This window comes from Canis aureus, chromosome 23, assembly GCF_053574225.1.
Source record: "Canis aureus isolate CA01 chromosome 23, VMU_Caureus_v.1.0, whole genome shotgun sequence".
Classification (NCBI taxonomy): domain Eukaryota; kingdom Metazoa; phylum Chordata; class Mammalia; order Carnivora; family Canidae; genus Canis; species Canis aureus.
The window spans coordinates 49,846,355-49,860,885 of NC_135633.1; the positions used below are offsets into that span (position 1 = coordinate 49,846,355).

Sequence of the window (14,531 nt, forward strand, 5' to 3'; positions counted from 1 at the left end):
ATTTATTTAAGGATAGAGACCATGTCCTATACCCTTTTAGGCAAATGACATTACTATATTTACAAAATGCATAGTTGTTTAACCTATACACTAAGTGGTTTAAATATTACAAGTTCCCAACTTGTTAGATAAAATATGAGTTCTCAAGAATATAATAATAGATATATCATGTAGATAAATGAAGAGATGCAGACAAGAGAATTACTCTGAGTTAGAGAGAATTTCTTGTAGAAATACGTCATGTTTAATAAATATGAGTCTCATTTTATATATTTACCTCTAGCTTCTATTATTACTTACTTTATTGAGTAATTAATCAAAAGATAAATGCATTTTTTAAAGATTTTATTTATTTATTTATGAGAGACATAGAAGAAGAGAGTCAGAGACACAGGCAGAGGGAGAAGCAGGCTCTAAGCAGGGAGCCAGATGTAGGACTCCATCCCAGAACTCCAGGATCACGCCCTGAGCTGAAGGCAGACGCTCAACCACTGAGCCACCCAGGCGTCCCAAGAGGAAAAACATTTTTGTTGAAGAATAGAAATGCATTTAGTGGGTAGAAATAGAATTAATTAACTTGTTGAACTCATGGGTGATATTTAAGGGGAAAGCTCAGTATTTATACTCTTAAGACCTAAAGAATGAGGTGAGTCAAGAGCACAAAGTTTCAATAAAAAGAGCAAAAGATCCAGAGGAAAATATACTGATCAGGCACAATTTCTAGTTATACCAGTTGAGAACCCCATCCATATAATAATGATATTATAAGGAAACAAATCTTGTGCAAATGAACTATAACTAAGATAGAGCATCACATAGTCTAGCTAGCACTGCACCATGAGAATATCTGGCAGAGGGTTTGTGCAATGTAATGAAATGATCTCAAAGGTTCATGTGAACTCAAAACTTTCCCCTACAAACCTATTGTATCATTTACTGAAAGTAGTCTTAAGTTTTAATAAAATATTTAATGAATCTATGTTACCCTATATAGCAGCTAAGCTGCATACTAGGAGTTGGAAATCTTTGGTTATGGTAATCGTTGCGGGCTGATGCCTTGCTTACTTGTTCAGCAAACTTTCTCAGCAAGGAGAATAAAGCATACCAAAACAACAGGGTTAGAAGAGGGAGTAAAGGTAGTGAATCGAGTTGGATTGTGTTCCCCAAGAAGAAATATTTTGGAGTTCTAGCCCCCAGCATATTGGAATGTGACCTCATTTGTAAATATGTTTGTTTTTTTTTTTATGGAAGCAATCAAGTTAAAATAGTTCATTAGGACAGTCCCTAATTCCAGCATGATTCATATCTTTATAAATTAAAGAGGAAACTTGGACACAGAAACAGGCATGCATAGAGGAAAGCCATTGGGAAGATACAGAGTGAAGACAGCCATCTACAAGCCAATGAGAGAAGCCTAAAACAGACACTTCTCTCACCACCCCAGAAGGAGCCAACCCAATGAATATGATGATTTCAGACTCTTAGCCTCCAGAACAGCAACATACTACATTTCAATTTTTTAAGCCACTCAGTCTGTTGCTCTTTGTTACAGTAGCCCTAGCAAACTAATAAAAAGCAGTGAATTTACCCAATTAAATTTTTCATCTTTTTGCATATATATGTATACAGATTATTATAACTGGAGCAGTGTACTTCTAGGTAAGTGTTAAGTCTTAAGGCAATAGTTATGCATATTCATTAAGTGGTGATCATAGAACTGTACGAGTATTATAATTTTGCAGTGGGAATAAACATTACAATATGACCTGTTAAAATCTGTTTCAATGCTATTCTCCTTTCTAACTGATGAATATGCAGCTCCATTTCTTAAGCCTGTCCTTAAGCTTTGTATGTCAGTTTGACATGATTATTCCCAAATGTCCACCTTTCTTCCTGGAATTGACATTGGTATGACTAATGATACAAATATCTTATTTTTTTTTTGATACAAATATCTTAGAATGAATTATTTTAGATCAATCAATATATAAAAATCCAAGTAGCATTCACATTTTTGTCCTCTTGCTCTTTGTTTATTCATACTTTACATATGTAAACTGGCCTAATATTACAATACTGATTTCTATCTAGAAGGCATCTCTTCTGTGTGATTTTGAAGTCCCAGTCTTTTTTTCCTCTAAAATTCTCAGCTATCTGTAAAGAAATAAAGATATATGGAAGATACATTAAAACAAAAAAAGAGCATCAAAACACACAGCAAAATTTAAAGGATATATCTAATAACTATTTTTGTTTCAATAGAAGCATATTCTTTTAGATCAGAAGTTCTAAAAAAGTATCCACATGAAAATGTTAATAATACACTTTCTACATGAGAATCTAGTATAGAAATTTTACTTGATGAAATTAAAGTGCTTTAGTTGGAATTTTGAAATACTTTTGTGAAAAAAAGATCTTGGACACATAACTCTGTAGCAGTGAATATTAAAAGATATTACATTCTCCAGAAATACTGATTTCTGGTGGGGTGTTTATCACCTCTTATATGTGTACCTGTCATAGCTCTATAATCCCAAATTTCCCATGTTTACTCCTTAGATACTATGCATGTAGTTGTGGAATTATACACAAAGATAATTAATGATTTGTCCATTGACAGCAACAAATTATATTCCATAGTGCTTAATTTGGGATTTGAGAACACTGAATCATAATTTAACACTGGCTCAGGCAGCATTTGGATAAGGCCAAATCAGAGAAAAGAGAAGTCAGAAGTCCAGAAATGCTGACAAAATTATGTAAAATTCTAAAACTTCAAGATTAAGTTAGGCCAAAATAAATATGAATATCACTATTTAAAAGGTGCAAGGCAAGTCAAGTACCCAAAAAAAGAGTGCATGAACGACAACAAAGAGGGAAAAAAAGGAAAACAAACAAACAAACAAACAAACAAACAACGGTGTATTGCTTATCTTCAATAATGCCAGGTATCATTAGGTACGTATTACGTAGTTCACGTATATCATGTGATGCTCAGTCTTAGGAACATCAATGTATGAATTACCCATATTCTAACTTCATTGAGGGCTGTTTATATCAAGTTATGCCCATCTTTCATGCTGATGTTTTTCATGTCCATGGTAGCAGATGGAAATCAAATGATCAGTAGTCATCCAAATAGCAAGTAATCAGGTCTAGATAGTTTTGGACTGACAGTGAGATATAGGGGCAAAAATTTCCTAATAATTACAAAATTAGGGAAGGCAGTCATTGACTCTAAGTCCAGGGATTAGCTGTGCAACATTCCAGGTGGATAGTCTGTCACTGAATTACCTGGAATGTAATTACCTGGTACATGATTAAGAATCCATGCTCTTTGTATTTGAGAAAGAACCGTAAATACAGTACAGAGAAACAGATACACAGACTCAAAGAAATGAGTGGTAAGCAATTAGACTAAGCACCTGACTAAGGGATTCTCATAACGCCAGTGATTATAGGTAACATCTGTACATATCAGAAAGACCCTGCCTATCTAGGTACTTTTTCATTTCACATTAGGTTATTATTAGATGCTTATTATAGTTGTCATTATATTCAGGGGACTGTGGAACATATGGAAAAGTTCGGGAGGGAACTTCTCCCAAGTAGAAAATTAGGAATTGATCCTTGGAAAAAGTACAAAGAAAGGGAATTGGTTCATATTTCTGTTTCAAGCTGATGTAGCAAGTAGAATTTAGGGACAGATATTTTTTTTTCCGGTTAAGAACTGGATTGTTGGGACAAGATGTATATCACCATCTCTCAGAAGTATTGTAGAGGTGATGTCTGTATTGCATAAAAGATTATAATAGAAAGAACACGGACTCTTAAAACAGAAAAAATAAACCCCACAATATTACCATTCTGGCTTCACTGCTTACTATTTGGCTTTCTTAAGGTTCTCAATTTTACTCACATATGTTATCTTATTTAATCCTTATAACATACCGATATGGTCAATTGAACTATTATCTTTTTTATACAAATGAAGAAATTAAGATTTGGTTACTCATTCAGTGCTACTCATTCAATGCAATGATAGTAAGTGGAAAAGCTTAAGCAATCTTATTCTAAGGTCCAAATATTAATTCTCTCTAAGATGTGCAATGCACTTATCATGATATTTGACATGCTGAAGCATTAAACACATTTAAATTTCAACTGACTCTAAAATATTAAGGTGTTGGGATCTTGTTAATGATCATTCTAATCTGTCAACCAGGAAAATTTCACTGATGTGAAATTCACTGGTCTGATTCTGGGCTTAATTAAAACATCCTATTCTTTGTAGCTGGTATTATTTCTCGCCCAGGTACAGATTCTCAGTCCCACTCTAAAATTTAGGACCAGTCTTGGACATAAATATGATGATAAAAAATAATGAGATCTAAAATATGATTTTATTAAGGAAGGTGGAAATGAATTATAGAACACATTTTATTTTACCAGATAGATCTATAATCAGATTCAAAGACTAGAAGACAAATTTAAACATGGTTTAGAATTTAAACTGGTATATAAGAACTGAGGCTTCCATTATTTGGGAAGTGGGCTTCTGTTAGACACCTGCTGTATTATCAAGTGAAAGTAAAGTATAGTTCCTGAAAGGAGGTAGAAGAACTCTAAAGAAACATATTGTAACACCTGACATTAAATGAAGCAGGGTCTCAATAGTTCATTTTTGCTTTTGTTTCTTTTGCCTTTGTGGATGTATCTTGCAAGAAGTTGCTGTGGCTGAGTTCAAAAAGGGTGTTGCCTGTGTTCTCCTCTAGGATTTCGATGGAATCTTGTCTCACATTTAGATCTTTCATCCATTTTGAGTTTATCTTTGTGTCTGGTGTAAGAGAGTGGTCTAGTCTCATTCTTCTGCATGTGGATGTCCAATTTTCCCAGCACCATTGACTGAAGGGACTGTCTTTCTTCCAGGGGATAGTCTTTCCTCCTTTATCGAATATTAGTTGACCATAAAGTTGAGGGTCCATTTCTGGGTTCTCTATTCTGTTCCATTGATCTATGTGTCTGTTTTTGTGCCAGTACCACACTGTCTTGATGACCACAGCTTTGTGGTACAACCTGAAATCTGGCATTGTGAGGCCCCCAGCTATGGTTTTCTTTTTTAAAATTCCCCTGGCTATTCAGGGTCTTTTCTGATTCCACACAAATCTTAAAATAATTTGTTCCAACTCTCTGAAGAAAGTCCATGGTATTTTGATAGGGATTGCATTAAACGTGTAAATTGCCCTGGGTAACATTGACATTTTCACAATATTAATTCTGCCAATCCATGAGCATGGAATATTTTTCCATCTCTTTGTGTCTTCCTCAATTTCTTTCAGAAGTGTTCTATAGTTTTCAGGGTATAGATTCTTTACATCTTTGGTTAGGTTTATTGAACTATTGGGACTTCATCAAGATAAGAAGCTTTTGCACAGCAAAAGAGACAGTCAACAAAACTAAAAGACAACCTACAGAATGGGAGAAGATATTTGCAAATGACATATCAGATAAAGGGCTAGTTTCCAAGATCTATAAAGAACTTATTAAACTCAACAGCAAAGAAACAAACAATCCAATAATGAAATGGGTAAAAGACATGAAGAAAAATCTCACAGAGGAAGACATAGACATGGCCAACACGCACATGAGAAAATGCTCTGCATCACTTGCCATCAGGGAAATACAAATCAAAAGCACAATGAGATCCCACCTCACACCAGTGAGAATGGGGAAAATTAACAAGGCAGGAAACCACAAATGTCAGCGAGGATGTGGAGAAAAGGGAACCCTCTTACACTATTGGTGGGAATGTGAACTGGTGCAGCCACTCTGGAACACTGTGTGGAGGTTCCTCAAAGAGTTAAAAATAGACCTGCCCTACGACCCAGCAATTGCACTGTTGGGGATTTACCCCAAAGATACAGATGCAGTGAAATGCCGGGACACCTGCACCCCGATGTTTCTAGCAGCAATGGCCACAATAGCCAAACTGTGGAAGGAGCCTCAGTGTCCATCGAAAGATGAATGGATAAAGAAGCTGTGGTCTTTGTACACAATGGAATATTCCTCAGCCATTAGAAATGACAAATACCCACCATTTGCTTCAACGTGGATGGAACTGGAGGGTATTATGCTGAGTGAAGTAAGTCAGTCGGTGAAGGACAAACATTATATGTTCTCATTCATGTGGGGAATATAAATAATAGTGAAAGGGAATATAAGGGAAGGGAGAAGAAATGTGTGGGAAATATTAGAAAGGGAGACAGAATGTAAAGACTCCTAACTCTGGGAAACGAACTAGGGGTGGTAGAAGGGGAGGAGGGCGGGGGGTGGGAGTGAATGGGTGATGGGCACTGGGTGTTATTCTGTATGTTAGTAAATTGAACACCAATAAAAAATAAATTAAAAAAAAATGAAGCAGGGATTCCAGGGGCTGGATGTAAGGAAATAATGGAAAGCACGTGGAAAATTATAAGGAAAGGAAGAGGGCTTACCCTCTTAGGAGGGTAATGGAACAGTCTAAGACATTTTCCCAAGGTAGCATGTATCAGGGACAGGGAATACAATGGCTTATGAAATGAAGTACAAATGATTGTTAGAGCAGTAAGGAACCAGGCCCTGGCCCGAGAGAAGGGGAGGCACTTGGCAAACAATTGTCAGTACCCAAGTATGTACACATGAGCACGTGATTGAAAATGCTCATTAATGTACTTGATTCTCCATAGTTAACATTTAAAACTGTGGTTCCTCACTGCTTTCTTTAAGGTTATGAAGCTGTTTTAAATCTTTATGTTCTGTGGCACCAGCAAACACAACCCATGCAGACGTTCATTTTTCTATAGATGCTGCTGTGGCTTCACACATAAAAAATTCTATTCGAATATCAACATTGTGAAATAAAATATTATGAAATAATTATTTCATCAACATTATGAAATAAAACATCTGTCTCTTCATATTCGTGGTATGTCTTATCACAAGAGTCCTCTAACCCTTAAAAGTATATCAAGAGAATGCTGAGCTATGGCATATTGCATTTTAAAATGTAGTCAGTTTAGTAACAGATACATTCCAAAAGCTGTTTAAACCTACCACTATTTAGAAATCCCAAATTCAGGTATAATTCATTGGAGTAAAATATATACAGCTATAATTTATCAGGTTGACTCAGGGGAGATAAATCTTACTAAAGTCATAAAATTAATCACAGTTCTTGTATTTATCTGACAGTTTAGAAAAGCTAAATATAATATAAATGTTAGTTTAGATTATCTAAAAGTACTATTAATAGAGTCTTTAGTTGACAGTATTTAGTTGAGAATAGACTAGTGTTCTATTTCTTTTCAAGCAAAACTATATTGAAATCAGTAGTCCTATTAAATATCTATGAATCTGACAATTTCAACTCTTTCATGATTTATGTGTAATAAAATCAATCCAAGCAGTTAAAAGGTGGAAGGAGATATGCATGATCTTTACTACAAAAAGAAACCTGCTTTCTTTCCCCAACAGTATTATTCTATAGCTCCATCTGAGCAGGAAGCAAAATGATAGACAAGAAAGTTGTGCTTGTAACCAATGGTCCAGGATAGCAGCTTTATACCTTTTGATGCTATGACTCTTAGTAAACACTGAGGGAAAACAAACAAACAGAAAGCCAAAAAACCTTTAAACTCTTTACAAATATGGATAACAGATTTCTATAACCCTATCATACAAAAGGTGCTTCATGGAATTTATCCATATGGGAAAGTAAAGGACAGAGGAAGCAGGAGTTGTCTTGCATATCCGCTATTACATTCTGCATTTTCAAGGACATACAAGAGCCATAGCCATCAAAGAAGATCAGTAACATTCTTCAGTGACTGCTATGAAGCAGGCACTTGCCACAATATTTTCTCAGTCCTTATAGAAACACTGAAAGGTAGATCATATTATTTAGACTACTTGATATTTTAACTATGAGGAAACTTAATTTCATCATTGTGAAAGAGACTGTTTGAACTGAAAAAGCTACTAAATTACACAACTCAGAGTCAAATCCAAGTTTCCTGATCTCAAAACTAGTATTCTTTCTACTTGAAGCAAGATGTAGGCTTTAGGATTTTCAGGTCCAATAAACCTGTGTTGGAAATGCTCTCCCACTTACCAGTTGTGGATTCAAGACTAGTAACTTTATCCCTCTGCTCCCATCTTCCTTCTCATCTGGAGAGGGGAAGTACCACTGCATCCCTGGCAGACTTATTACAAGGTTTATAGGCAATAAATAGGAGATGCTTCAAGATAGCATTGACGTTTAGGTGCTTTGGATGGACTAGGTAAAAAGTTGATATTTTTTGAACTCCTAAAAAAAATATGTAAACTTTCTATAGAATTTCCTTCTTGGTACATTGAACATTTTTAAAATATCTACTCATTAAACTTATATTATCCTCTCTAGCTTTTTGGAATATTTTTGATCTAAAGGATACTGAGTTTTTCATAAATCAACAATACAATAGTCTTGGCTCTCAAATGCAGCCTTTACAAAATGAAAAATACTCTTTATTTTCTGAAAAAAATAGGCATTAAAATTTTGTCAGATATTTATCATAATCTTGTCAACATACATTTCATACATCCAATTAGTTATTTATTTCATAATATTTAGCAACTATTTAGTAAGTATCTGTTATTTGAAAGACATTCTGACACACAATGAGGAGTCAAAATGTTTAAGACAAAATCATTGCCTTTGGAGATGTTAATATTTTAAGTAAAGAGGTTGGCATGCAAGTAGACATATGAGTGCCAAAGGAGGAGTAGATGAATAATGGTGAGCATTAGACACAAACAAGTCAAGGACTGTAATCGGAAAAATGTGTAAGTTTGGAGTTCAAGAAAATGGCAAGGTATCAGAGCCTACTAGACTTCAGGAAGGTTGAAAACTGGATGCCAAAGTAGGGCCAGAGTTCTGGTTCAGGGTCATTAGTCCACAGCCATGTTGTCCACAGGTGCAATCAGTAAGAACAAAACAAAGTCAAAAGAGGTGATTACAAAATAAATAAATAAATAAATAAAGCAAGAATAAAGTAAGACAAGCAAGAAACCAGGCAATAGGGTAACTGGCAACAGAAGAGAGAGAAAAAGAATACTGAAGAAAGGGAGCAAAGGGGATTGAAAATTATACTTTTATTCTAACATCAAATAATAAATAAAAACACCTGGAATAACCAATATCCTGTTGAAAGAGAAAAGCAAAGTTGGAGGGCTGACAATAGATTGTTATTTTTTACTCTCTATTGTGTTTGGTTACTTGTAAATCTGTAGGTTTCATTTTAATCTCCAAATTTTGCTAAAAATGTTGGAATGAAAGCTAAAAGATATTGCATGAGTTTTGTTTTCTTTATGGTTATAATCATAGAATAATTATAGAAATCTTTTAGAATTACACAGATGTGATTCTATTTTCAGAAGATCAGCAATAAAATTTCATACGTTTGAAATATTACTTTATTTAGTGTTCATTGAAATAAACTTCCTGTAAGTAGAAAAATTTGAGCAAGGCACTTTCCCTATAATCGTGTTATATCCAAATATATTAACAAGATATAATTCCATGTTTTGATATAAGCACTATGCTCTTTATGTGCTTGTTTTTATATATCAATTCTATGTTATACATAGAATGTTCACCCACCAAGATTTCCTTTGTCATGTAGGGAAATGACATGATGTCATATCATGTCTCAGTTTTGGAATCATTTCCTAATAGTGGAACACATAATATAAATGGAAATATAAGTTTATTTATGTTTTTTTCCCTCATTTAAGCTTTCATACTTTTTTTTTTTTTAGCATAGTATGAGTATGAACAAACAGCTGAAGTAGATGTCCTGACTCTTAGCTAGAGCTTTCTCCTGACTTTAGAGAGCATCAGCTAAATTCCTTAGAAATTTAAGGAAAGAAAAAAACATTGCGTTGAATTAGTGGTCGTTAGTAGTGTTAGGTAACAAGATGTGTTGTGGGCTGAGGGTGGGAAGGGATCTGGTACCCATTGTGCCATTTCCCAGTTTCCTGGACTCAACTGCCTGTTTCCTTGGCCACTAGTTCAGGCTTTATTCCATAGTCTAGGAGTTAAATTAGAAATATCTACTTTGTGAGAATGGAACTGTGGAAATGATGGAAATATATCCTATTGTACCTCATTTATTTTCTTATGCTTCACTCTATATTAGTAATAAATGACAGCCAATAGTCATATAAAGTATCACCCTATAAAGAATCTCTAAGCCTATAATTGTCATTAAATTCTGAAGAAAAAGCTGAGATGTAAGCCTGTTCTTTTATTTTTTTCTTTTTTAAGAATTGTGGTTATAGGATACACACACACGCCACACATACACAGATACACTTTGTTTTATTGTGCTTCCCTTTACTGCACTTTGTGTCCATCATGCTTTTTACAAATAGACGGTTTGTGGCAACCTTACTTCAAGCAAGTCTATTGGTGGCATTTTCCTAACAGCATGTGCTCACTCTGTGCCTCTGTGTCAATTCAATGATCTTGTAATATTTCAAACCTTTATATTATTATTATATTTGCTATAGTGATCCATGATCAGTGATCTTTGATGTCTCTATGCTATTGTTTTGGCACACAATGAACCACATGCCACATAAAGGCAAAAAACCTCACTGATAATTATGTTTGTTCTTCTATTTCACCAAGTTGTTTTTCTTCCATCTCTCTCCCTCTCCTCAGACATCCCTATTTCTTGAGAAACAATATTGAAATGGCCAATTCACAATCCTATAAGGGCCTCTAAGTGGTCAAGCAAAAGGAAGAGCTGCACACCTCTCACTTTAAACAAAAAACTAACAGTGATTGAGCTTAACGAGGAAGGCATATCAAAAGCCAAAATAGGCCAAAACCTGGGTGTCTTGCACTAAATAATTAGCCAAGCTGTGAATTCAAACAAAAAGTCCTTGCAGGAAATTAGAAACTCTACTCCAGTGAACACAGGAATAATAAGAAATCAAAAGAACCTTATTGCTGATACAAAGAAAATTTTAGTGGTCTGCACAGAAGATTGAACCAGCCACAATTTTTAAAGCCATAGTCTAATTGAAAGTAATATCCTAACTTTCTTCAATTCTATGAGGGCTGAGGGGGTGAGGAAGCTGCAGAAGAAAAGTTTGAAACTAGTAGGGGTTGGTTCATGAAGTTAAAGAAAAAAAAAAATCTTCATACCATAAAGGCACAAGGTGAAATAACAAGTGATGATATAGAAGCTGCAGCAAATTATCCAGAGTATTTAACTCAGATAATTCATGGGGGTGGCTACACGAAACCACAGATTTTCAATGTAGACAAAACAGTCTTCTATTGGAAGAAGATGCTATCTAGGACTTTAAAAGCTAGAGAGGAGAAGTAAATGCCTAGCTTCAAAGTTTTGAAACCTCAAAAAACAGGCTTATTCTCTTCATAGGGGCAAATGCAGCTAGTGACTTTAAGTTGAAGCCTATACCCATTTACCATACCAAAAGTCCTAGGGCTTTTAAGAATTAGGCTAAATCTACTCTGCTTGTGCTTTAAATGAAATAGCATAGCCTCAATAATTACATGATTTACCTAACATTTTAAGCCCATTGCTGAGAGGCACTGCTCAAAAACATATTCCTTTCAAAATATTACTGTTCATGGACAATGCACCTGGTCACTCAAGAGCTGTGATGTAGATACCCAATGTGATTAATGCTGTTTTCATGCCTACTAATATAACATCCATTCTCCATGAATCAAGGAGTCATTTCAACTTTCAAATCTGATTATTTAAGAAACATATTTCTTAAGATCATGCCTCTAATAGATAACGATCCTTCTGGTAGATCTGGGCAAAGTAAATTGAAAACTTTCTGGAAAGGATTCACTATTCTATTTGTAATTCATGGGAAAAGGTCAAAATGACAGCATTAATGGGGTTAGGAGGAAGTTGATTGCAACCCTAATGGATGACTTTGAGGGGTTCACGACTTTAGAGGAAGCGGTAATAGCAGATGTGGAAATAGCAACAGACCTAAAATTAGACATAGAGCCTGAAAATATGACTTAATGGCTGCAATCTCATGAGAAATTTTTAACCAATGAGGAGTTGCTTCTAATGGATAAGCAAAGAAAATGGTTTCTTGAGATGGAGTCTAGTCCTGGGGAAGAAGCTGGGAAGATTGTGGAATTGATAGCCAAGAATTTAGAATATTACACAAATTTAGTTGCTGAAGTAGTGGCAGGCATTTAGAGGACTGACTCCAGTTTTCAAAGAAGTTCCACTGTCAAACAATATTGTGTGCTACAGAGGAATAGCTTGCAAAAGGAAGAATCAATCAATGTAACAAATTTTATTGTGGTCTTATTTTAAGAAATTGCCATACAAATTTTATTGTGGTCTTATTTTAAGAATTTCCATATATTCCAAGGGATATATACACCCCCATGTTTATTGCAGAATTATTTACAATAGCCAAATTATGAAAGCAACCCAAATGTCCATTGATAAATGGATGGATGAAGATCCTATACAAACAATGGAATATTATTCAGCCATAAGAATGAAATCTTGCCATATGCCACAGCATAATTTGATCTAGAGAGTATAATGCTAAGTGAAATAAATTAGCCAGAGAAACAAAAACAAATACCATATGACTTCACCTGTATGTAGAATTTAAGAAATGGAACAAGCAAAAAAAAAAAAAAAAAAAAGAGTGAGACAACCAAGAATCAGACTCTTAACTAGAAAGAACAAAGTGATAGTTACAAGAGTAAAGATGAGTAGGGGATGAGTGTATAATAGGTGATGGGGATTAAAGAGTACACCTATCATGATGAGCAGTGAGTAATGTGTAGAATTGTTGAATCACTATATTGTACACCTGACACTAATACAACACTGCTTGTTAACTATACTGGAGTTAAATTTGAAAGCTTATTGAAAATAAAAACTAAAAAGAAAAAAAACCCTTCCATAGATACCCCAACTTTTAACAACCACCACCCTGATCAGTCACCAGCCATCGTCATCAAGGGAAACCCCTCCATCAGCAAAAAGATTACAATTGGCTTCAAGCCCAGATGATGGTGAGCATTTTTTAGAAAAATAGTATTTTTACTGAAGGTGTGAACATTGTTATCTTAGACATAATGCTATTACACACTTCCTAAACTATAGACTATTATGTTAATTTAACTTTTATTTGTAGTGGAAAACCAAAAAAAATTAATTTGACTCACTTTATTGTAGTAACTACTTTATTTTGGTGGTCTAGAGTTGTTCCCACAATATCTCTGAGGTATGCATATGCTTATACATACATGCATACATGCATACATATATACATGTATAAGAAAGAGAGACATAGTAGGAGTTAATAAGGAAAGAATAGCCAACTTACCGAATCTAATTAGTTGATAATTAAGATGGCATAACTAAATGAAACTATTATATTATTATATTACATATATTATTATATTATATTATTTCTTCTTTTATAAGGCAAATGAAAATCTGGTTATTTAAAATGTTTCTCTCACTGTGCTTTTGACTTTTGGACTTCTTTAAATTAGCTGACTATTGCTGTTGAAATATTTTTAAGTCTTGCTAATAGGTTTCTTACAAAATCATAAAATTAGAATTTTTTTTAAAGATTGTTATTTATTTTATTTCTTTGTTTGTTTGAGAGAGAGAGCATGAGTGGGGGAAGGTGCAGAAGGAGAAGGACAAGTAGACTCTCCACTCAGCATGGAGACAAAAACACACAGGTTTGTTCCTAAGACCCTGAGATTGTGATCTGAGATGAAATCAAGAGTCAGCCACTTAATCAACTGAGCCACCACCTTCCCCTCAAAATTATAATTCAACCTCAAGTTCAGTTAGTAGAACCCATCTCTTAAAGAAGAATAAAGTTTAGTTAAAAGTAGCTTATTTATTATTAATGATTTTATGGAAGATAATCCAAAATTTTCCCATCTTTTTTTAGGAGTGGTGATATTTCTCTTTCTGAATAATAAAATCCAATTATTGAGACTGATTTGTTTTACTGATTTTTTAAATGTTATTTTTGAATTCTTTACTTTGAAATAATCATAGATTCACAAGAAATTGCAAAGAATAATATGGAGAAGTTATTTCACCCAGTCCCCCCAATGGTAACATCTTACTTGACTGTAGTTTAAGAGTACAACCAAAAATTGGCATTGGTAAATTCCACAGAATTTATTCAGATTTCATCTTTGTTAAGTGCACTTTTTGTGTATGTTTGTTTATGTGTGTGTGTGTGTTGTTTTAGTTCTGTTATTTTATCATATGTACAGATTTCTATAACTATCATGACTGTCAAGATATAAAATCATTTCATTACCCCAAGGATCTCTATTGATATGTTTTCATAGTTCTGCCTTCTCTAACACTTGCCAATGACTAATGTGTCAAACATCAGAAATAAAATGGCAAAGAAGACATGTCATTAAAAACGGCAAATAATCTAGACTTTTG

General features: G+C 34.3%; 1 protein-coding gene and 1 long non-coding RNA gene across 11 annotated transcripts in view; one reads left to right on the top strand and one right to left on the bottom strand.

The window, feature by feature from the left end:
- Nucleotides 1-14,531, top strand: part of CNTN5 (contactin 5) — a 1,290,695-nt gene that overhangs the window by 600,694 nt on the left and 675,470 nt on the right. The window lies entirely within an intron of this gene.
- LOC144295119 (uncharacterized) overlaps nucleotides 1-14,531 on the bottom strand; it is a 75,024-nt gene that overhangs the window by 44,157 nt on the left and 16,336 nt on the right. For 2 of the 7 annotated variants that reach the window (XR_013362536.1, XR_013362542.1), the window contains one exon: nucleotides 2,011-2,154. The exons of the other annotated variants lie outside the window; for them this stretch is intronic. This is a non-coding gene — a long non-coding RNA (uncharacterized LOC144295119). The remainder of the gene's footprint in view (nucleotides 1-2,010; nucleotides 2,155-14,531) is intronic. 7 annotated transcript variants of the gene reach the window in all.